At 35.0% G+C, this 22,857-nt stretch overlaps 1 long non-coding RNA gene across 1 annotated transcript in view; it reads left to right on the top strand.

Annotated features, from left to right (window-relative positions):
- LOC141380639 (uncharacterized) overlaps nucleotides 1–22,066 on the top strand; it is a 142,801-nt gene extending 120,735 nt beyond the window's left edge. Inside the window, exons 2-3 of the long non-coding RNA XR_015523193.1 lie at nucleotides 20,079–20,259; nucleotides 20,322–22,066. This is a non-coding gene — a long non-coding RNA (uncharacterized LOC141380639). The remainder of the gene's footprint in view (nucleotides 1–20,078; nucleotides 20,260–20,321) is intronic.
- The last annotated feature ends 791 nt before the right edge of the window (nucleotides 22,067–22,857 follow it).

Below are 22,857 nucleotides of genomic sequence, written 5' to 3'. Positions count from 1 at the left end.
TAATATTTGTTGGTAAATATAACTTTATATGTTGACTAATATTTAACTTGTTGTTTTCTTCTAGGTAAAGGCCTAGTGATATGATATATATATGATATATATATATATATATATATATATATATATATATATATATATATATATATATATATATATATATATATATATGTATATACATACATATATATATATATATATATATATATATATATATATATATATATATATATATATAAATAAAATACTGCTAATAGTAATAACACAAATACAAATTGTCATGAATACCAGCCTGATCTCACGAGAAAACATAAGTATTTTACGTTTTGCCAGTTTAGTGGCTAATTTGTACGAATTCGTACGAGTTCAGTCGTACGAAATGGTACGATTTTAAAAAAGAGGCGTGGCACCTAACCCCACCCCTAACCCCAACCGTCATTGGGGGATGAGCAAATCGTACTTAATTGTACGAATCAGATCGTACGAATTTATACGAATTAGCCACTAAATGAAAAAGTTAGGAATTGCCGTGAGATTGTTTTGGAATAACAGAACCCCCCTCAGAACCCACTAATTCCCCCCCAACCCCCCCCCCCCCCCATCAGCACACCAATTAGTCCACTATGTGTTGCAAATGGATTTGCTATTTTGCTATTTAAACAACATGGTGCAAAACGTGAAATTCACAGTTGCGCCGGTCTGAAAGTAGCAACAAACCATGCCATACATGCCTTGTGTATTATTGCGCGGGGTGTGCTGTTTCCATAATGTCCTGTTTAATGCATTCTATGTCACCAGAAGGCACTATCCTCAGAATACATAACTGTGTCAACTTCTTGTTCGCCATGTGTTTGCTAGCTGGTATTTTTTAAATAGTACACATAACAAGTGCAACTGAAGCTGTTTCCTGTCAGCTTTGATCAATTTTTATTTTTATTTGACAAGCACACAAACACATATGGTCTATTTAGTTTCTGACCAGACCAAGCAAATGATTTATAGTCTATTCCCTTTTTAGAAGCTATTTGAATGGAAATGTGATCCCACTCCTCATGTAAATTGGATCCCATCATGATTAAGTATTTAATAGTTTTCAGTCGCACACTCGTGATAATCATTTAATCATTCATGACTGTTATCAAAGAGTATTTTCAATGCAAAAACCCTGAAATGCATACAGCACAGTGATTCTGACTGTGTGAAAATGCAACAGGAGCATGTGAAATGAGCCTAAAATGAATTTTAATTAAATCCAGGACTTGCATTTGACACTCTTTGAAGATTTTGGGTCTCGCTACAGCTTTATCTAAGACTCAGTCCCTCCTCAAAGTCTCATTTACACAAAACTGAAAATCTAAATCTGTCATTACTGCTGATTGCTCTGAACTGTCTCGCCATATACCCATTAGAGAGAGATTGAGCTTTTAACTCATCTTTAAGTCTTTGAAGGGGTTCCAGAAGATTGTGCTCACTCTCCAGAGCACCTCTTATTACTGACAATAGAACAAACAGAGCAGTTTTACACTCTCTGAACTGACAATATCGCAGATCAGCAAGGCCGCTTATCTTTTTGTTTAAGAAGCACTTCAGATCATTTATTTTATAAGAGCTTAAGACAGTCTGAGGTCATTTGCTTTCCAAAGTTCTCCCTTATGACTAGAGTAAAGATAAGAAAGTATGAGCAATTGAAGAAAAAATGACTAAACGTGTATAACTATTATATGGATATATTAAACCTTAAAGACTTGCTTTTAAAAGTTTTCTTTGCACTGGCATATGATATCATTAACATTGCAATGTCAGAAAATTGCATGTTTATTTAAGGAAATGTGACATTTTAACAGAAAAACACCTGCCTTTTCGTTTCGATTTTAGTGTACGGTTTTAAAATTGACTCGACGCAGTTGGATTGTGGTGGAAAGAGAATGAGAACAAATGGAGTATGTTTATGCTAAGCAGCCCTGCAGCTCTATTATAACTGCATACCTTGGTCAAATAGGATATTCACACTGGATATCGACTCTGCTCTGGGGAAGCAATTGATTTTATATTGCAAATAAAGGGGGGAAAAAATCACACATTTCTACTATCGCTTTCATAGATGGAGGTGGTAATGTTAGGGTTTGTGAAGTTGTTTCTATAGAAGTTGACCTGATTTTTATTTTTAATCTTCTTTGCATCTGTCACCCTGTCAAGAAGCTGTGGCTAATGAAGCTGTCAGCATTGTGAACTAATTTCCATCCTTCACACCGCCACCTCAACAAATGAATTAGACAGAGCGAACAGCACAGATGCCGCACCCTGATTGGTTTAGTGACAAGAAAGTTTTGTACATTGCTGTCTCTACGGGAGACTCGTGGAGCAAAGATCTTAAACATGGCCAGAGAAACATCACTTTGTTCACCTCGATTAAGTTGAGTTCAATTAGATATTTAGACGCTATAGCCATGTTACAGTGACTTCTCATCTTTTAGTGTATTTATATTCATGTGATATAATGCCAAGGTTAGATAAAGATTTTTTTGCATATGTTGAATATACATTTCCTAATTTGATTCAAGTTTAGTGGTTCATGGTAGCTAATTCCTGTATTTTCCAGCATTTACAATGAAAGAAACTACAATGTAAATGTTAAATCTGCTCATAATTTCATAATCAGCTCAGAATAACATTGGTTTCTGTTATTAAAGTACTATACATTAGCCCAAAACTACTGTACACATATTTGTGTGCTTCTAAAAAATTAAGGGGTATAGCTAAAATAGTGGCAACTTATGTGGTATTATGCTCTGTAATAAAACATTATTATTTGCCACTTCAACAGAAAGAAAGAAAGAAAGAAAGAAAGAAAAAGAAAAAGAAAGAAAGAAAGAAAGAAAGAAAGAAAGAAAGAAAGAAAGAAAGAAAGAAAGAAAGAAAGAAAGAAAAGCAAGTACACTGTGACAATGATTGTATTAAAATTGTGCAATAAAGTGCACAAAATCCTTGTGGTAGCGTTGGAAAACTGGAATTAAAATCACAAATCTATCAGCAAAATCATAAGAACAATACAAAGACAAACAAAAGCATGAAACAAGCATATAAAATCCCAATTATTAATGTAACAGACATTGAGGGCCTGTTAAAGAGAATGAATACACTTATGGTCAGCCATAAAGAATGAAAACACTGATGACCAGTCATACACACTTAATACACCGATGTCATAGAATCACTGCTCAATCATCGTTTTCAAAGATGGGGTTTTCTTCATCGCTATTTTCAATGATCTCTCATAAAACATCTTCTGAAGAGAAAATCATCAATAGTGATGAAGAACAATCTATTGAACAAGCAAATTATGGCCAAAAGTTGTTTACATGTACTCAGAAATGCTGATCACCTCTGAACGCACAGATAGTTAATTCATATGAATGCAATCACTGTCTTGTACATGAATACAACCATTTCTATTTTTAAACAAATGGTTTGTAGGTGGGCCAGATTTGAAATATATTAGGAAACTTGATTAAGGATGATTAAGTGAAGTCAAGCTTTATAGTCATTCCGCTACATGTGTGGACATGCAGAGAAATGAAATTCTCGGAGGGCAACGGTGCTTTGTAATTCATTCATAAGTACAAACGCAAAACTGCATTGTGGATCCATCGGCGCCGCTTTAGAGGCGTAGCTCGCTGCAGAAGTTGGGACTAGCTCAACTTTTCAAGCACTGACGGAAGCATCAGCCAATAAGATCACTGTATGCAAATACACCAGCTCAAGGCAAGGCAAGTTTATTTATATAGCACATTTCACACACAGTGGCAATTCAAAGTGCTGTACATAAACAAAAATAAAAGTGACAAGTTTCAGAAAATAAAAAACAAATAATAAAAATTATAAAAAAAAACAGATAAAATGTGTTAAAATAGGTTAAGTAAGGGTGTCACGATCCTCCAAATCCTCGATTTGATTACATTTTCGATTCTAAAGGCACGATTCGATTTGATTTTCGATTATGAATAATTAATTAATTAATGACCAATTAATTATTTGTAGCCTACCGTTTAAACTACCTGACCTGCATGGTCTTTGTTTTACCCATAAACAAATCATACAGTAAATGAATAAAGGTAAGTTACACACATAATTACCACCTGTCAATCAGTTTTTCTGCTAGACTTGTGAATAGGCAGTGATCTGTGTCGTTATAATGGCGTCGGTAAAAAAAGAAACACAACCAACAGGAACCAGCCAACAGTATCTAAGGTGTGCGCTAAAATGACAAAGTACAAGTGAGTGAAAGATTGAAGCAGTCCTCTGACTGCCTGGACCTGCTGTCTCGAGCACATGGCTGTGTGCGTCTGTGTCTGTGTGGTCACGTGATGTGCATTTTCAGAGGTAGAGAGGAAGGAGGGCTGCTCAGAAATGCTACACGCCACTGTGGATGTCAAATCGTTGTCGTTCTAAAATGCCATTTAAAAACAAAGACAGTGTAAAGACCTGAAGACAGGTGTGATGTGCTCTGATTTCCTGGTTCTGAACAGAATCTTGGCCGCAGCATTCTGGATGAGCTGCAACTGTCTGTCTTTTTGGTAAGACCAGTGAGGAGACCATTACAGTAATCCACCCTGCTGCTGATAAAAGCATGAACAACTTTCTCTAAATCCTCACTGGAACAAAGCATCTAATTCTTGTAATGTTTTTGAGATGATAGTAAGCTGATTCACTAACTGCTTTGACATGACTATTGAAACTGACTTCAGAGTCACACCAAGATTCTTGACCTTATTTTTTGTTGTTTGACCCTTAGTGCCAAGGTGCCCATTTACCTTGAGAACCTCATCTCTGTTCCCAAACGCAATGAATCAGTTTTCTCTTTATTAAACAGAAGAAAGTTTTGGCACATCCAACTGTTAATTTCATCAATGCATTGGCAGAGGGTGTCAATGGGGCTCTAGTCATTAGGCAGTAAGGCTAAGTAGATAGCTGTGGTAGGAGATTTGGTTCTTGTTCATTATTTGGCTCAGAGGGAGCATATAAGGGTTGAACAGGAGAGGTGCCAGAATCGAGCCTTGTGGGACACCACATGCCATGGGTGTCCACCTTGACCTTTGGTTACCTATACTGACATAGTAACCTCTCCCTTCAAGGTAAGATATGAACCATTTGAGGATCGTCCCAGACTGCCCAACCCAGTTTTCCAGTCTATTTATAAGTATGCTGTGATCGACAGTATCAAATGCAGCCCTGAAATCAAGCAGTAACAGCACTGTTAGTTTACCTGAATCTGTATTTAGGCGGATATCATTGATTATCTTTATAAGAGCGCTCTCTGTACTGTGATGTGCTCTGATACAAGGTTGAAAATTGTCTAAACACTCCTTGAAGTTTAAAAACGTGTTAATCTCGTTGAAAACAACTTTTTCAATGATTTGCTTATGAAAGAGAGATTTGGGATTGGCCTGTAGACAGTGGCTCAGACAGTAGCCTATTGCTGACTAATGTCATTGTCTGATGCTGCTGTGAAGATCGCGTCAGCCCCAACTTCACACAAGCCCTCTGTCAAGCGTTGACACTGAATCCCCGTGTGAATGGGGCGTAAGACTAAACAAGTACTTTTACATGAGACTGAACAATGTTGTGCAGGATATTGTGCATTAGATGTATTAAAGATGAATATTGTGCAAGAGAGGTATAATGTTTTATATTGCGCAAATAGTTATTTAAGGTTGAAGCAAACAGTGCAACATGATTGTCGTACATTTATAGTAAACATAGTTTTTCTTGAATCCATGTAAGATGGAGTTTAAATAAAGTGCCGGGTGCATAAGAAAGAAGAGTGTTTCTACAGTTTTTCTACAGGTGGTTTGTCAAGCCCACTCACCTGCATGAAGCACAATTTGAAATGCACAATGTTTCCAAATATGGAATGATTAAGAAAGTGTCTATAGTGCAAATGTGCAGCTTAGTGCAAGAGTCAGAGAGATGAGAAGGTGTCTTTTCTACAGGTTTTTGTTAAGATTCCAATCCCATCAATGTGAATACATGGTTTTTGGAATTTATGAATTTTGTTGGCAAAAAACTGCTGTTGAATGTTATTTTACTAGACACATCTCCCTTAATTTCTTTTGGCCTCTCCCTGTTTGCCACAGAGATTTAATCGGCAATTACTCTGGCACACACTCTGTTTTACTGGTGGATCCCTTCCTGACGCAAACCCCACATCAAAAAATGCAACCCCCATCCAAACCGATTACTGTTTTATTATAAATATATGAAGTCCCATTTTGATTTTACACGTTCTCGTTTGTACTCCCAGAAAAAAATAGTACAGTATATTGCTGTTCCTAATGGACTGTAAAGAGACTGGATACTGACTCTAAACTATCAGAGCTTTTAACTTATATGACTTGCCAGTGTTTGGAAGATTTGTGAACCCCTTAATGGTAAACTCTGTCCCTGCACTCTAAAAAATATTATTTAGACCAAAAAAAAAACAAAAAAAATTAATAATAATAATAACACAACAGTTTGCATCAATATATTCAAGTTAGACAACATCTAACAAAATGAATTTCGGACAACAAACTCTGTTAGCCTAATGACCTTTTCCTCTTCAATCAGATGCATTTTACCTAGCATAAGTTGCTCCAACAATTTTTGTAAATTAAAAATTAAAATAAATCAGTGTTATGTACTTAATAACCATAATTATACATGCAAGTTTTGTAGTTTAGAACTTAAGTAGCTGAAATTGTTGATTTGTTGTGTATGTTTTCAAATTTACTGTTCATTTAGTTACTTGCAAGAAATATATTCAACAGCATTTTTGTTTTCCAGTAATTTTTCTGTAATTTTTGTTGTTTTTTAGTATTTTACAAAACACAAATGTGTACTGTTCCTTATAAACAGTATGAAAAATAACAAAAAACATCAGTGTGTGGACTTAAAAATACAAACAACATAAAGTGCAACGTAAAGAGCAAAACTTTTTACTTTTGCACTGGCCTTCAGTCCATCAAGTTCGAGAAAATTCACAAGTATATTTAAGTTCCTTAGCTTAGATTCTGAGAATATATTATGCCCATCAGCAGAGCACAGCTCCTTGAGATATCCATTCCATTTAGGATTCTCATGCCCTCAACCATGATAGTATCCATCTTGGTGCTCAATTACAAAGTAGACTGCTCACCAATAATGGCAATTGTCATCATTTGTCTTTCAAGGTCCTCCTCAAATTTTTCTTGTAAAGCAAGAAAAAAACTTTGAGTCAAAAAAACACACTGCTAACATAAGCTGTATTTACCAGGAGTAGCCAACACTCTAGTGCAGGGGACACCTAACTTGTTCCTGAAGGGCCGGTGTCCTGCAGATTTTAGCTCCAACCCTAATCAAACACGCCTGAATAAGCTAATTAAGGTTTTACAAGGTATACTTGAAACACCCTGGCAGGTGTGTTGAGGCAAGTTGGAGCTAAAACCTGCAGGGACACTGGCCCTCCAGGACCGAGATTGGTGACCCCTGCTCTAGTGGAATGGAGAAAATTAATTTGGAAATTAAGTAAAACTCAGATATCTCACCTTAAAATGTCTTTTGTGCCAAAAAGTCTGCCTTAAACTTTTCTGGGCTTGCTTCTTGCTTGTTCAATTGGAAGGAGCTTTAAAAATCAGAACATTGTTTCAAAGTAATTGACAGACATATTTACCTATAAATTAGCCGCATTTTTTTAGTTGATGTAATTATTAATATTTTCCTGTTGTGAAAACTTAAGAAACATATTCTGACAACTTTAAAATTATAAATTGCTGATAAGATTAAAACTTTTAAGTTACAAAATCTATTAAAGTATGTAGTGGTAACAGACCTCTTAAGTTATTTTTAAGGGTGTGGGCTGGCCTCATAATTGTGTAAACTTGGGCATTTGTAAAGGTTTTTTACCCGACTATTGAAAAAAAAAACATTAAATATTGATAGATGTTTAGAAACCATGGCATGTACGAAAACAATTGAACAGACAGTTATTCATCTCAATATGTGTGTTCTGTGTTAGAATGCTGGTTACTGATTTGTGTGGTCCCATCCATGGCCAATTGACCCAACAGTATTCAAGCAATCTGTATTGCCAGTTGGAGTAAAATGCAGCATATTGCAGCCAACGGAAGACAGTTAACAAACTGGGTCAGAGATCTCAAATAATACCCATCCTAACAAGCCAAAACACCATTAAGCTTAAAATCTATACAGCCAGTAATATCATTAAAACTGGATAAATATCGTTGAAGAATTTTAGGAATGAGGACAACTCCAAAGTATAAATTTGCAAATCAATGGGTGGTTCTTTTTAGAAAAACAGGCTTAGCTTTTTTCTGACAAAGTCATCTAGACAAGTTAGTTTAGAATTTATAATTTCAACAATAAAATCTTCTGCTCAGTAAACTTACCAAATGGCTGAAAGGTGTATGGAGCTATGGCAACAACACTCTAGGCTTCAGGAGCTTTCTTTGACATTTGTTTATGCTGTTGTTTACCGCCAAATCGACCGCTTGAAGGTAAAATCTCCAATAATGATCTAAGACAATGTGTAATTTATCCAGTACAAGCATCCATTTTCATCTAATTTATCAGCAGATTAAATTTGGCTCTCACATGGCTCAGAAAAATGAACTGTCAGTCATTCAATGCTCGAGCTTTAAATTAGAACTGACATTCAGATGGGATTTATCATTCTGAGCAGCTTCACAGCGCAAGGCTTCAGTCTCACAGACCTGACCCTCTTAACACTCTTAACACATGTAGAGAGCCTTGATATGCTTTTATAAAATTAATTTTCCTCCTTCAGCTTCAAAAGGAGCCGCATGCTTCAAAATGCAGGAGGCAGTAAATTCTCAGGCGTCCAATTTCCACACGTTTTTTTTAAGGGCAATCTGACTCTGGAGTCAGAATCAAAATACCTTGTGGGCTCCCTAGATGTGGAAATTATGAAATGGATTGTCCTGATATGACCATGTGGCTTTAGAAAGTCATTCCTCATGCTGCCAAGGAAGAAATGAAGGGGCATTTGGAGGCATCTGCCAGCTTTTGTGCCAAAACAAACCAAAGTCATTTATTCTAGTTTTATGGATTTTCATTCTTCCAGAATGATAATTTTTAGGGTAACAAGAAAACAGACAAGAAAACAGATTTCCTGTCAAAACAGGATAGAAAAATATTATTTTTACCACCCACAAAAGTTTTCATGTTTTTCTGATACCTGTTGCGCAGCCCACCGATAACATCAATACATTTACTGACAGAACCACCTACTAGAGTCATAAAGCTGTGTTTTTCTCTGTATGAGCTCCTGCTTAATCTGCTGGGTGTATAATTTCCTGTGGATGTGGGCAGTAACAGAAAAGCATGGCTACCTGATATGGCAAGCCCTTTTATCAATACATTTATGAAAAGCGACCAAAAAAGCTGCTCAATCTCATGACATTATTCTCTGTCTAGAAACAGTGAAATATGTATATACAGTTGAATCAGAGTTATTAGCCCCACTTTCATTCATTTATTTATTTTCTTATTTTTTTCTTTTTTTAAATATTTCTCAAATTATGTTTAACAGAGCAAGGAAATTTTCACAGCATGTCTGATAATATTTTTTTTCTTCTGGAGAAAGTCTTATTTGTTTTATTTCAGCTAGAATAAAAGCAGTTATAATTAAAAAAAATAAAACACCACTTTAAGGACAAAATTATTAGCCCCTTTTAGCTATTTATTTATTTATTTATTTATTTATTTATTTATTTATTTATTTATTTATTTATTTATTTATTTATTTATTTATTTATTTATTTATGTATTTATTTATTTATTTATTATTTTGATAGGCTACAGAACAAACCATCATTATGCAATAACTTGCCTAATTACCCTAACCTGCCTGGTTAACCTAATTAACCTAGTTAAGCCTTTAAATATCACTTTAAGCTGTATAAAAGTGTCTAAAAATTTCTAGTAAAACATTGTGTACTGTCATCATGGCAAAGATAAATAAATCAGTTATTAGAAATGAGTTATTAAAACTATTATGTTTAGAAATGTGTTGAAAAATATCTTCTCTTCGTTAAACAGAAATTGGGGGTAAAATAAACAAGCGGGGTGGGCTAATAATTCTGACTTCATATATATATATATATATATATATATATATATATATATATATATATATATATATATATATATATATATATATATATATATATATATATATATATATATACATATATATATATATATATATATATATATATATATATATATATACATATATATATATATATATATATATACATATATATATATATATATATATATATATATATATATATATATATATATATATATATATATATATATATACATATATAAATATATACATACATACATATATACATATATATATATATATATATATATATATATATATGTATATATATATATATATATATATATATATATATGTATATATATATATATATATATATATATATATATATATATATATATATATATATATATATATATATATATATATGAAGTCAGAATTATTAGCCCACCCCGCTTGTTTATTTGTGTGTGTGTGTGTGTGTGTGTGTGTGTGTGTGTGTATATATATATATATATATATATATATATATATATATATATATATATATATATATATATATATATATATATATAGAAGAGAAGATATTTTTCTAAACACATTTCTAAACATAATAGTTTTAATAACTCATTTCTAATAACTGATTTATTTTATCTTTGCCATGATGACAGTACACAATGTTTTACTAGAAATTTTACTAGAAACATGAACACTGAGTTTGCGTCAGCTTGCATCAACTATTTGAGCAATGTTATTATTCATCTATACCGTCTAAAGGGGTGGGCAAACTCGGTCTTGGAGGGCCGATGTCTTGCACAGTTTAGCTCCAACTCTAATCAAACACACCTGCTTAAAGATTTCTAGTGATCTTGAAGACACAGATTAGCATGTTCAGGTCTGTTTGATTAGTGTTGGAGCTAAACTATGCAAGACACCGGCCCTCCAGGACCCAGTTTGCCCACACCTGCTTTAGACTGTGGTTGAAACGGGTACTTTTTACTTATGTACAATTTTGAGGCCGTACTTCTTTACTTTTACTTAAGTACCTGAGTGTAGTCAATACTTCAACTTTTACCAGAGTCATTTTATACATGAGTATCTTTACTTCTACTTAAGTAAAGGATTTGTGTAGTTTTGCCATCTTTGGTAACGTTACTTCACCCATTTTTTGACAGTTTATTTCCCCACAAGATTAATCTGAAATATTGAAGTATATTTTGCTCTCTTTATTGTTTTTTAAAAGCAGTGTTTTTCTATTAAACCTACTTTAATATGGACAAGCAGATGTTTGTCTTTGTCCTATCCCTCACAATAAACCTGCTGAAGAATAAAAGTTGCATAAATGAGAATTTAAAGCCCTTTTTCTTAAGCATATAAGCACATCTCTGTTTAAAGCGTGGATCTGTTATGGCAATTTAGCATTTCGACGTGCAGGTTGTGAATGTCAACTGCTGATGCATAATGTTGACTTTGCTTTTGAAGAATTACCTCATAAAAAAGGTGTATAATTTGATGTGTGTCATGAGGAACGGATTGAAAATAATAAAAGAAACAGATTGGTTTAAAAAAAAGTTTTATAATGTTTCCAAGAGATTGGTTGAGACCGCAAATATCAAAGCAGTCAACAAATAATTCTTTAGATGCAATAGTTTTATCAAAGTGTTGTCTTTGATCAAATATTCATTTTTGTTCAGTGACATTTTAGTTAATCTTTTGCTTCCTCGAGCAATTTGAATAAAAAGTGAGAAGTTTTCTAAGTGATCATGCCTTTTTCTCTTTAATGTTTCTTTTTTTTTAAGGTGGCCTCCCTCGGTTACTGGGAAAGCCTTGCTGTGACAGGGTTGTCATTAGAGTGGCCATGAAAAGGGCACAAGAGTGACTCACTTTGAAAAATAATCCTCTTTTTTTCTTACGCTGTTATGACAACCCAAAACAACATCACGCCGGAATTCAAAGAGCATCGTGTTTGCATAAATAGGAAAAAAAACTAAATTAATTAATATAGATGTGGCTCTACAAGGTCTTGAAAACTTGACCTTCTCCACCTCTCCTCTATTCTGAGTATGCTAGATAATACAAATTGCTTCATTACCTAGTTAACAGGCTAGAATGCTCTCTAGCCATTAACCATAATGATATTCGCATTTGCATAGAGACAGAATTCAACCACCCACCGCTGCAGAAGCATCTCTAATTTATTCAAAAATGAAGAGATCAGGCATTTCTCGCATAGATTCTGATTACCCCCCCAGGACTTGCAAAAGCTATTAGTATAATAAATTTTCTCCATTCTTCTATTTTTTTTTTTTTCTTAAAGGAGTTTTCAAAGTTTTTCCTATATATTTTTTTTTCTTCTAGGGAAATTCTGCTTTCTTTTATTTCGGCTAGAATAAAAGCTGTTTTTAATTAGGCAAGTTATTTTATAATGATGGTTTGCTCTGTAGACGATTGAAAAATATAAATACTGTAGCTTAAAGGGGCTAATAATTTTGTCCTTTAAATGGTGTTTAAAAAAATGAAAACTGCTTTTATTCTAGCCGAAATAAAACAAATAAGACTTTCTCCATTAGAAAAAATATATTATCAGACATACTGTGAAAATGTCCTTGCTGTGTTAAACAAAATTTGGGAAATATTTGTAAAAGAAAAAATCAAAGGGGGGCTAAAAATTCTGACTTCTACTGTATAGACTAATACAAATTTCACTAAAAGTCGTTCTTAAACGTGTTAAAACAATGCAAGTATTTCTTCAAAGAATAATATTTATTTATTTTTTTCTCAATACCAGTATATCTCAAGAAACTCACTCAAGAGGCCTTTCCCAATCGTAAATGATTGTACAAACTGTAGATCAGAACCAACAGCATTAGTTTTACAATATCAATTCATGGCCAAGCCTAGTCACCCATGTTCTTTGGCACTGATGATGACTTATTTTAGCAGTTCAGAATCAATTCTGTATTTTAGTATCTTTAATTCATTTTTTAGTAACTTGAATACATTTTTAAATCATAAACTTTGCTCTTAAAGTTCAATACACTCTGCAACAAAGGTATATTTCAAATAAGAACTAGGATTAGGAGCACTTTAACCTTGTATGGTGGATACTTCAGTACAGTACAGCGTGTGCATGCTTGCATGTGTGTACATAAATATTACTGTACATAATATGTCATTGTTATTGATGATATCATAAAGCTGTAGAGAAAATCACCCATTGGAATATGACAGCTCTGTTCCACAGTGGAAAAAAAGTGTGCTTAGTTTTAACCTCTAGCTCTTGCTGTAGTCTAACATCTGTGGCTTCAAACTGACATTTTCAGTTTCCTTCTGAAAGTTACATCATCTCTGCATAAATATTCTTCACAGCTCAACATCAGGAATGAAGTGTAAACTATACTAGGCTCTAAGCAAACAGCAATAAAGACAGCATTGCCTGACGGCTTTAAAAATTTGTGTTAACAAGACAAACACATGTTCTTGTCTAAAATCAGTTAAAGGCTAAATTGATTTCGTTTACTTCCTTACCACACTACTGGTCCTGTTATGCACATCTTCAGGTGAATGTCACATACACTCTTAAAAATAAAGGTGCCAGAAAAGAAGTTAAAAAAAATACAGGGGGTGCCATAGAAAAATCTTATTGATACTCTCAAATAAACTTTAAGTAAATTTTAACTTTAAGTAGATCTTCAAATAATCTTTTTTTTTTTTTTGGTGAAAAACTTTTGTCAGATTTATTTATAGTTTTGTCAACTGTAAAGAACATTTTGTGGAATGAAAAGAAACCATCAATTCCAATCAATGTTTTAAAGTGTATAGTTAATAATATCGCTTTTCTTTTTTTACCAACCATTTCTTATTTTTCTCTCAAGTTCTCCTCTATAACCAACTGCCATAAAGAGACCACTTTCATGACACCGTAATTGTTCTGATAGATAAATTCAAGTCCCAGCCTATATTTTTCTTTAATCTGTGGTCAACACAGAATAAGTGCTGTGTGAACATGCTGTGAATGAAGCAGAAGAGCCTGGCTGAAAGTGCATTAAAGAATTAGAGGCTTGGCCTTCATCGGTCATACCGCTCAAGAGACCCAGAGCATCTGCCACCAACCACACTCTTGCCTCCTCTCTTTCTCTCTCGCAGCATGATATTGTGCAATAACTCCTCCACCAGCTGTCTCAATTGTATTTTCTCTAATAGTGGTGCATCAGACATAGAAATTGGCTCTGACATGTCACTAAATATGGTCTTGCTGAAATATAGGCCATTCAAAAAAAAAAAAAAAAAAGGCATTCAGTGCCATTACTCTAGTAACTCTCATGTTCTGTTTAAATTACCCAGATTGGTTTGTTTGCACATTGTATGTTTGCAGTGGCAGATTCTATTGATGAATGTGTAAAATATTAACAATACCACTTACAAAATAAATAATTGTGTTCATTTTTTTTTATTAAAGTAGACATTTTTTTAGTCATTGTGTTTGTTTACTCAAAAAGTCATGTTTTTCTTACATAAGTAGGATATTTAAGGTCCCCATGAAATAGTGATGTGCGTTATCACTGATTTCCTATCCGATACCAAGTAAAATAAAGGTGAGTATCGGCGATACCGATCCGATACTGATACTTTGCCCAAAAATTACTTTTTGAGGAATTAAAGTAATAAGTAGTGTATTTTAAAAGTGTGAATGAATATGATACATATTATGGATTATTCTTGTTTATTGATGAAGAATTACCATACCAAAAAAAAGAGCCAACTTACAAATTTATTGACATTTATTTGAGCATGTATATCTTAAAATGCCTGCCTGAACATCCTAATACAAAACATTTACACTTTTTATTTTAGTGACATGTTAATCCAGTCCCATTGAAGATTTTTAACCTTTTTCTTTTGTATTATCATTTTCACTAAAACCCAAGCCCCCAAAATACAGTCACATCACCTCATTTTCTCTCTGTACCTGGATAGTGCCTGCCTGCTGTACCTAAGGACTCTGCAAACGATGTCTGTCTCGCCCTAGCAGCGCCTGTGCCTCTCCTTTCCTTGGTAACACTTTAGAATAACTATCCGTTATAACTAGTTAACAGACTATTAATAAACTGTTAGTTAACAAGTTATAAATGACTTGTTAAAAAAAAGTTAATAGTTTGTTAATTATTTACAACTGTGCCTTATAGATAGGCAATGGATAACTTACAAGCAGTTAGTTAACAAGTTATAAATGACTTCTTAACAGTATTTTAATGATTTATAACTATACCTAATAAATTATCAAGAGATCAGGAACAAGCTGTTAGTAAATTACTTAATAAAGACTTGTTAAGTATCAGTTAATGGTGTATATATGTTATTGGGAGGTTATTCTAAAGTTGCAGCTATTTTTAATTTATTAACTGTTAGTAAATTAGGAATAGTTGCAATTTTAGAATAACGTCCCAATAACATGCTTAAGCTAATAACTAACATTTAACTATTATATTTACTCACACTTTACAGACGAAAGTTGTTCATCGTTTGCTAACCATCTACTAATACCAGTGAATCTTTGTAGAACAGCAAATGGATGGAACAAGTTTATTATTTTTTTTATTATTTATATTTAAAATATAAAATGTTTGTATCTTAACCTTGTTCCACTCATAGGCTTTTCTGTGTGCTGTGTTTTACCAAAGAAACTCCACAGATGAAATGTTAAACGTTGTGTTTAATGTATAGAAACACACATACTGAACCATCACATTGCAGTACAGCAGTATACAAGAATACAAACCCATGAAGTGCTAAACATGAAAACAAAATAAATAAAAATGTATTTTATTAAAGTTCTACAAAGTTTCACTGGTGTTATTAGTGAACAATTGATCTGTAAAGTGTGAGTAAATATAATAGTTAAGTGTTAGGTATTAGCTTAAGCATGTTATTGGGATGTTACTCTAAAGTTGCAACTATTTTTCATTTACTAACAGTTAATAAATAAAAAATAGCTACAACTTTAGAATAACGTCCCAATAACATATATATATACACTAACTGATACTTAACAAGCCTTTATTAAGTTATTTACAAATCGCTTATTCATGATCTATTACTAATTTATTAGGTAAATCATTAAATTTATTTATAAATCATTAAAATACAGCTAAGAAGTCATTTACAACTTGTTAACTCACAGCTTGTAAGTGATCTATTAGCCATCTGTAAGGCACAGTTATAAATAATTAACAAACTATTAACTTTTGTTTAACAAGTCGTTTATAACTTGTTAACTAACAGTTTATTAATGGTCTATTAACTAGTTATAACAGATTGTTATTCTAAAGTGTTACCCTTTCCTCCTCTTCCGGCCACTTAGTCATGACGTAGTCATATTCTGTGTTGTGATTTATATGTAGGTGTTTGATTAGATTCGTGGTTTTACCACAGTACCTCACTGTTTTGTACACGTCTCACAAACAGCATCTTTTGAGTTTATGGAAGTGAAGAAGCTCCACACAAAACTTCGCTTGCGATCACTCATATCCAATGACAGTGTGACTGAACAACATGTGCCAGCAAACTGACTAAGTGGCTAGCTAGCACGCTCTGCAGTTATACAGTGCCATATTTCGCACATGACTTAGTAGGCGGAAAAACAAGTAGTTCCGCCTAAGTTGGCAATATTCAGACGAGCTAGGGTAATTGTGGTTACTTTCCACTGTATTTCTATTTCCAATAAAATACACATTTGCCCCAAATTATTGAAATATCGATATTTTGATAAGATTCTAGAACAAACAAAGCTGGTATCCGAGATATCAATATTTTTGTATCGATCCACATATCACTACCATGAAATCAAAACTAACCATATGATTTTGTTAGCTAACATTGCTAGTTTTATGATGAGTAATTCATCTGTGCATGTTATTAAGAAAAAAAGTATGAAAAAAATTATTAAAGAGCCCTAATGGGTTTTTGAAAGTTGGAAGTGGATTAAAACCCAGCTGAGCTTTAAATCTGAAAGTCTAAAAATATTTATTGTTTTTCAATGCTAGATTTTTTGCCTCATGATTTAAAATCTTTAGCCATTACATTGAGACGTCTGAACAAAACATTTCCCATATAAAGCACTGGACCCAGGAAAACTTGAACCTGCCCTCCCACGCAAAAACTGTAGCGTATTGTGTTGGATGGGATTGCATCATGCACCGCAGGCTTATTCTGTAGTCCCATGGATGTTTCTGGTGACCGCGAAATACGTCTCAGGAGGTACGAATTTTTGCAGTTTTTGTTTTCGCGAATCCAGGAGAGGCTGGTGTCTGCTCTTTTTCTTATCTCAAATCTCTATCGCAAGTGCAGTTCATGCCCATGCTGTTCTCGTGTAAACCCACCAGAGGCCGCTGTCGAATGACTGTCTGTCTGACTGACTGACTGAATGATGGACTGGGCGACTGGCCAATCGGCTGATCTACTTTCCTCCTTCCCTAAACCCAACCAATTTTACCAATTGACCAACCCACCCACTTACTTCCCTAAATCCAACCCACAATTTACAAAAGCTGTCCAGAAAAAGAAAATCCCCCGTCTGATTTTTACCACATTTTAACTACAAACTGGTTGCTGCGGGAAAGCACTCCACACGGAGGTAAGCGGTCAGCTTGTAAGCGCAAAAAGGAATGGCATCATACCGCCCCGTAGTGTTTGCCTAAAAAACTAAATGCAGCCATACGTACCTCCGGCTACATTATTTGCAGTCTCCAGAAACATTCACAGGACTACGGTTTTCAGAATGAGCCAAGGTTGACATGAATATCACTGATTACTTTGAGCTGCCTAGAGTAGAGGCTGTGATGAAGTGTATTTTCACAACAATAACACATTGTAGCCAACCTTGTGCGATGTACCTGTCATTTTACTAAAGATTTTCACAATAACCTACCCTAAAATGCAGGATTCGTACACCATTTAAGGTAAGATTAGCACCAAAGACTATTAATGTATGGGACTTTGTCAGTAGTACACAGTTCATATTGTTAATCAAACTCTCCACGCCAAATAAATAAGATCAAGCCCCGGACAAGCCAGAGAGGAGCAGAAGCAGGAGACGAAGTCATGATGATAAAGAAAAAGCAGAGTTTATTGAGTGAGGTTTATGTATAAACTAATTTTGAGAAGTTCAGGTACTGATGATTGATCACGGCTGGTTCCGCATCAGCTTCACATATTGCGCCAATTAGATGAATACTAACTCAAATGACCAGAGTTTTTCACTTCAGTCGTCTTCATCTTGAAGAATCCCTCCTTCCACCCCTACTTCTCCCCCTTCTCCTGAAAGAACGGCATGGCAGCCCAGTAATTAGCACGGTTGCCTCACAGCAAGAATGCCACTGGTTCGAGCTCCTACTGGGCCAGTCTGCGTTTCTATATGGAGTTTGCATGTTCTCCCTGTGCTCGCATGTTTCTTCCTCGGGTTTCCTCCCACTGTCCATAGACAAACAATATAAGTAAATTGACTAATCCAAAGTGGCATCATAAGTCAAACTCTTAGAAGCTATCTCTTAGCTATTCCTAACATGTTCACAAGTAGGGAAGTTCTTGAGACCTCAAACTCCCCTCTCACCCTTCAAACGGGACGAGGCCCTGGGCTCGAGGATATTCTGCCAAACACGCATTATTAAAAATCATCAGCAAAGTGTGAACTCTTGAAATAATCTTAGTTGCATATGATTCAATGGTCAGACTTCGTTTGACCTCGATAAATCCAACAAGTGTTATTATACCACAAGCAATGAAACATTACTGCTTCACAACATTGTCCAGAGACAATAGATACATTAAAATAGAGACATTCTCTTATCTCTTACTCATGAAAGCAAGTGTCACTTGAATCCACACAGTCATAAAATTATGACAACATGGAAAAGTGAAATAATAATAAAGCAATTATTATAAGTAAATATTAATAATAAAATATAAAACATAATAAAATGACAAATAATAATGAATAATAATCAAATCATTAACTAATAATTAATTAAATTGTGGGATTAAAATGGTTGCCTCCTTGTTTTCTGTAGTTTGCAAAATATGTATTTAAGTGTGCTGTAATCACTCCATACAGATTGTATTGTATCTCTTTGGCTAACTCTTTAAGGTCCTATTGGAATATCGCATCTAAATACATGTTGAAAACATGACGTGTGCCGGTTCCTTTAGCAATTTAAATGTGGTTCTGAGTTTGCAATCTCATAGCCTCTGTCATTGCTTGGCCACCATCAGCTGTTCATACAGTACATGGACATAGAAAGCACTTCTTTTAAATGCTTAGAGTTTGATGTTTTATTGCTAAAATGATTTTACAGATTTGTATACGTAATGCTAGAACATTTGAACACACTACTAGCATGTTTTAGCATTGTTAGCATGCTGGTAAAATGATTTTCAACTTTACAGTTTTACCACAATACCCATAGATTAGCATGGTGTTCTTGTGAGAAAAAAAATAATTACTGTATTTTTACAATAATATCACTATGATTAATTTTAATTTCGAGCAAATTAAATGTACACATTTTAAGAGTTTAATCCTTATTGTCTAAAAATAAAATAAAAAAGTTGACCCCTATCCCTACTACTTTAAAAGATAACAGCTAAATCCATTTGTATTTATTAATGTGTGTGTAATGTAATGTATTTTAATGAATAAATCAGGTTTTCAAATAGAAATTTGGTAAAATCTCTGAAAATCAAAAGTAATTGTGCTTGTCTGTTGATCCATCTGCTTATGCGTTCATCCATACCTTCATCTAAATGTCTTATTGGGTCTCACTCCCATATACTGACCATGCGGGTTCAGTCAGAAAAGGGACAGCAAGAGCTCAAACTAAAAAGCTGAACACATTTGGAGTGCTTTCATATGAATGTACTTCATATAGGTCTGCACTGTGTTTGTCCTCCCCCTCAGCTTTGTGTTTTAGTAGCACTCAACAGGAAGGCAGCGGTGGGTGACATGAGCTGGACTGGAGCCAGGGTTTGTTTGGAGCACTCAGAGCCCCATTAAGGCTAGCCATGTCGGTGATACTTTGAGCAGCAGGCAGAGGTGGATACTGATGAAGACAGTAAAGGCGGCTGGCATTTTTATGAAAGTAAGAAACAAGCAATAGTGCTGTCTCTGATCTTTAGGTTCACTCTTCACCTTTTCTTCCAGGCACAGTGGACGCACAGGCTGTCAGGAGCGATCACCAGCTGCCTGACTGCATCCCCAGCCTCTAGCCTGAGAGAACAGAGAGGAACAACGCAGGGATGAACATGAACATACTTTTTTAGCCAACACTAACCACCTATCCAGTTGAACCAAGTGAATATCTGTAATATTTAATATGTGACATCTTGCTTAAGTTGATTTTTTATTAGACACTTGCATATTTTGTTTTATGAGTATCAAGAGACGTCCCAAAGCATTACATCCAACCCAGCTTTATTCTAAAAAACGTACCTCAATATACATTTCTGGAGACCACAAAATTTATCCAAGGAGGTACGTTTTTGTTTTAGCGAATCCACTAGAGGCCACTGTGTATGCTTTTTGAGATCTCAAATTTCTTTCGCGAGTGCCATTCGTGCCTGCTGTTCTCGCATAAACCCACCAGCAGCCGCTGTTGACTGACTGTTTGACTGACTGAATGACTAACTGACTGACCGACCAATCAACTGACCCACCCTCCTCACTTTCCTAAATCCAAACAACAATTTTCAGAAGCAATCCAGAAAAAGAAAAGCCCTCGTCTGATTTTTACATTTTCAGATGTTACCACATTCTCACCCTATTATTTACTTTTTTATTTTTATTTTTTTTGTTTGTTTGTCTTACCTGCTTTCTGGAACCGTTCTTTACCGGACTCGAACCCCGTCGTCGTAGTCAATGCCTCTCTGCATCTTAAGTCAGCCGACGTACATGGCGAATAACAGGACAAACTGGTTACAGTGAAAAAGCCATCCGTCCAGAGGTAAGCGGACAGCTGGTAAGCGCGAAAAGGAATGGTGTCATACCACCCCATAGCTCTTCATTTGAAAAATTTAATGCAGCCAAACATACCTCTGGCTACATAGTTTGCGGCCTCCAGAAATGTATATAGGACTACGTTTCAGAATGTTCCTATGTAATACATCACCAGAAGCAACCAGAAATATTGACAAATCAAAGTAAATACAAGATTCAATGATGTCTATGCGAAATTAAGATCCTTCCAAGTGAATGTTGCTGTAGAAATCAAGACTAAATATTCAGAGTTTTCCATCTTCTGTTTTGAAGAGATGATTAGTGTCACCAGTTCTCTTAGGCTGCTGTAGCTTATTTTTTTCAAGTTTGGAAGGGTTGTGTGTTCAGTGATGCTCTTTTGCAGAATTTGGTTATACCAAATGGTTGTATGAGTTTCTGTTGTCTTTCCATCAGCTAAGAAAAACAAGAGAGATGTGGATGCAGGCCATGTGCAGTTGTAATGTGAGCTGCATGCATTTCTTTTAATGCACACCCTAACCCCTCAAAGTGATGTCTCTAACTCTATTGAGAGCACTGTGTCTCACATTGTAAGTTTGAGTCCATGCAGTACCAGTCTAATGAGCTATTCAATCATTCTATGTATTAAAGTCATGGACCCTTTAAGAGGCAACAGGAGAGCAAGCGGAACACCACCGATACACCATATTTGGTTTAGAGAGCAAGTTATGATTGGAAAAGTTAAAGTTGAGACGGTTGAGAAAGTTACGGTTGAATGTTAAATGATTCAATTTAATTAAAGTCAATTCATCTTTATTTTTATACCGCTTTTACAATAAAGATTGTGTCAAAGCAGCTTCACATTAAAGATTATAGTAAATTGAAACAGTGTCAGTTCAGTTTTCAGAGTTCAGTTTAGTTCAGTGTGGGTTAATTTTCACTGCTGAAAGTCCAAACACTGAAGAACAAATCCATCAATGTGCAGCTCCACAACTCCGGAACTATGCAAGCCAGTGGTGACAGCGGCGAGGAACAAGCTTCGCTAATCGGCAAAAGTGAAGGAAAAAAACCTTGAGAGAAACCAGGCTCAGTTGGGCACAGCCATTTCTCCTATGGCCAAACGTCTTGTGCAGCGCTGCAGTCCAGCCGCCAGAGGCTGGAGAATGCTGGACGTCCATCATGGAGAAGCTGCAGGTGGGAGAGGTCACCGGCTGGCCCACAGGATCAATTCTTGGACTCGTCTGTCACTGGTGTCTTACGGGAATCAGTCTCATGCTCTCAACTCCTCCTTGACCACCACAGCAGCTGCTAACAATACGGCCTGCTCCAGGATTATAGAAACCTCGAGAATAATAAATAAAAAAACTTACATAAGCATAGATGCCGTTCCAAGTATATTGTCTTTTGGGAATTGTTCCTGGCTCCGGTTGCCCTAAATAATGCAGACTAACAATCATTCAGAAGATTTGGATTTCAAAAGCATTTGTGTTTTATGTGTATGCTAATGCAAAGAGATGTGTATGCAGATAGATAAACGAGAGATGAGACAAGACTGCAACAGAGGGAAATACGGAGCCCCTTCACATTCAGTAAGCGACAGCACCAAAACTGTCACAAAATTGAGACTGACGTCTGACCGAGAAATCATCATTGGATTGGGAAGCAGACATCTGAGGGAGAAGCGGATGTGGCAGAGCTTGTAGGCAAATACCAACACGGATCTGAAAAGAATTTTATTGATGAAATT

This window comes from Danio rerio, chromosome 23 (genome assembly GCF_052040795.2).
Source record: "Danio rerio strain M-AB ecotype USA chromosome 23, GRCz13ab, whole genome shotgun sequence".
NCBI classification, from domain to species: Eukaryota; Metazoa; Chordata; class Actinopteri; order Cypriniformes; family Danionidae; genus Danio; species Danio rerio.
The sequence above is the reverse complement of the archived record's forward strand: the minus strand, read 5'-3'. Positions and strand labels throughout refer to the sequence as shown.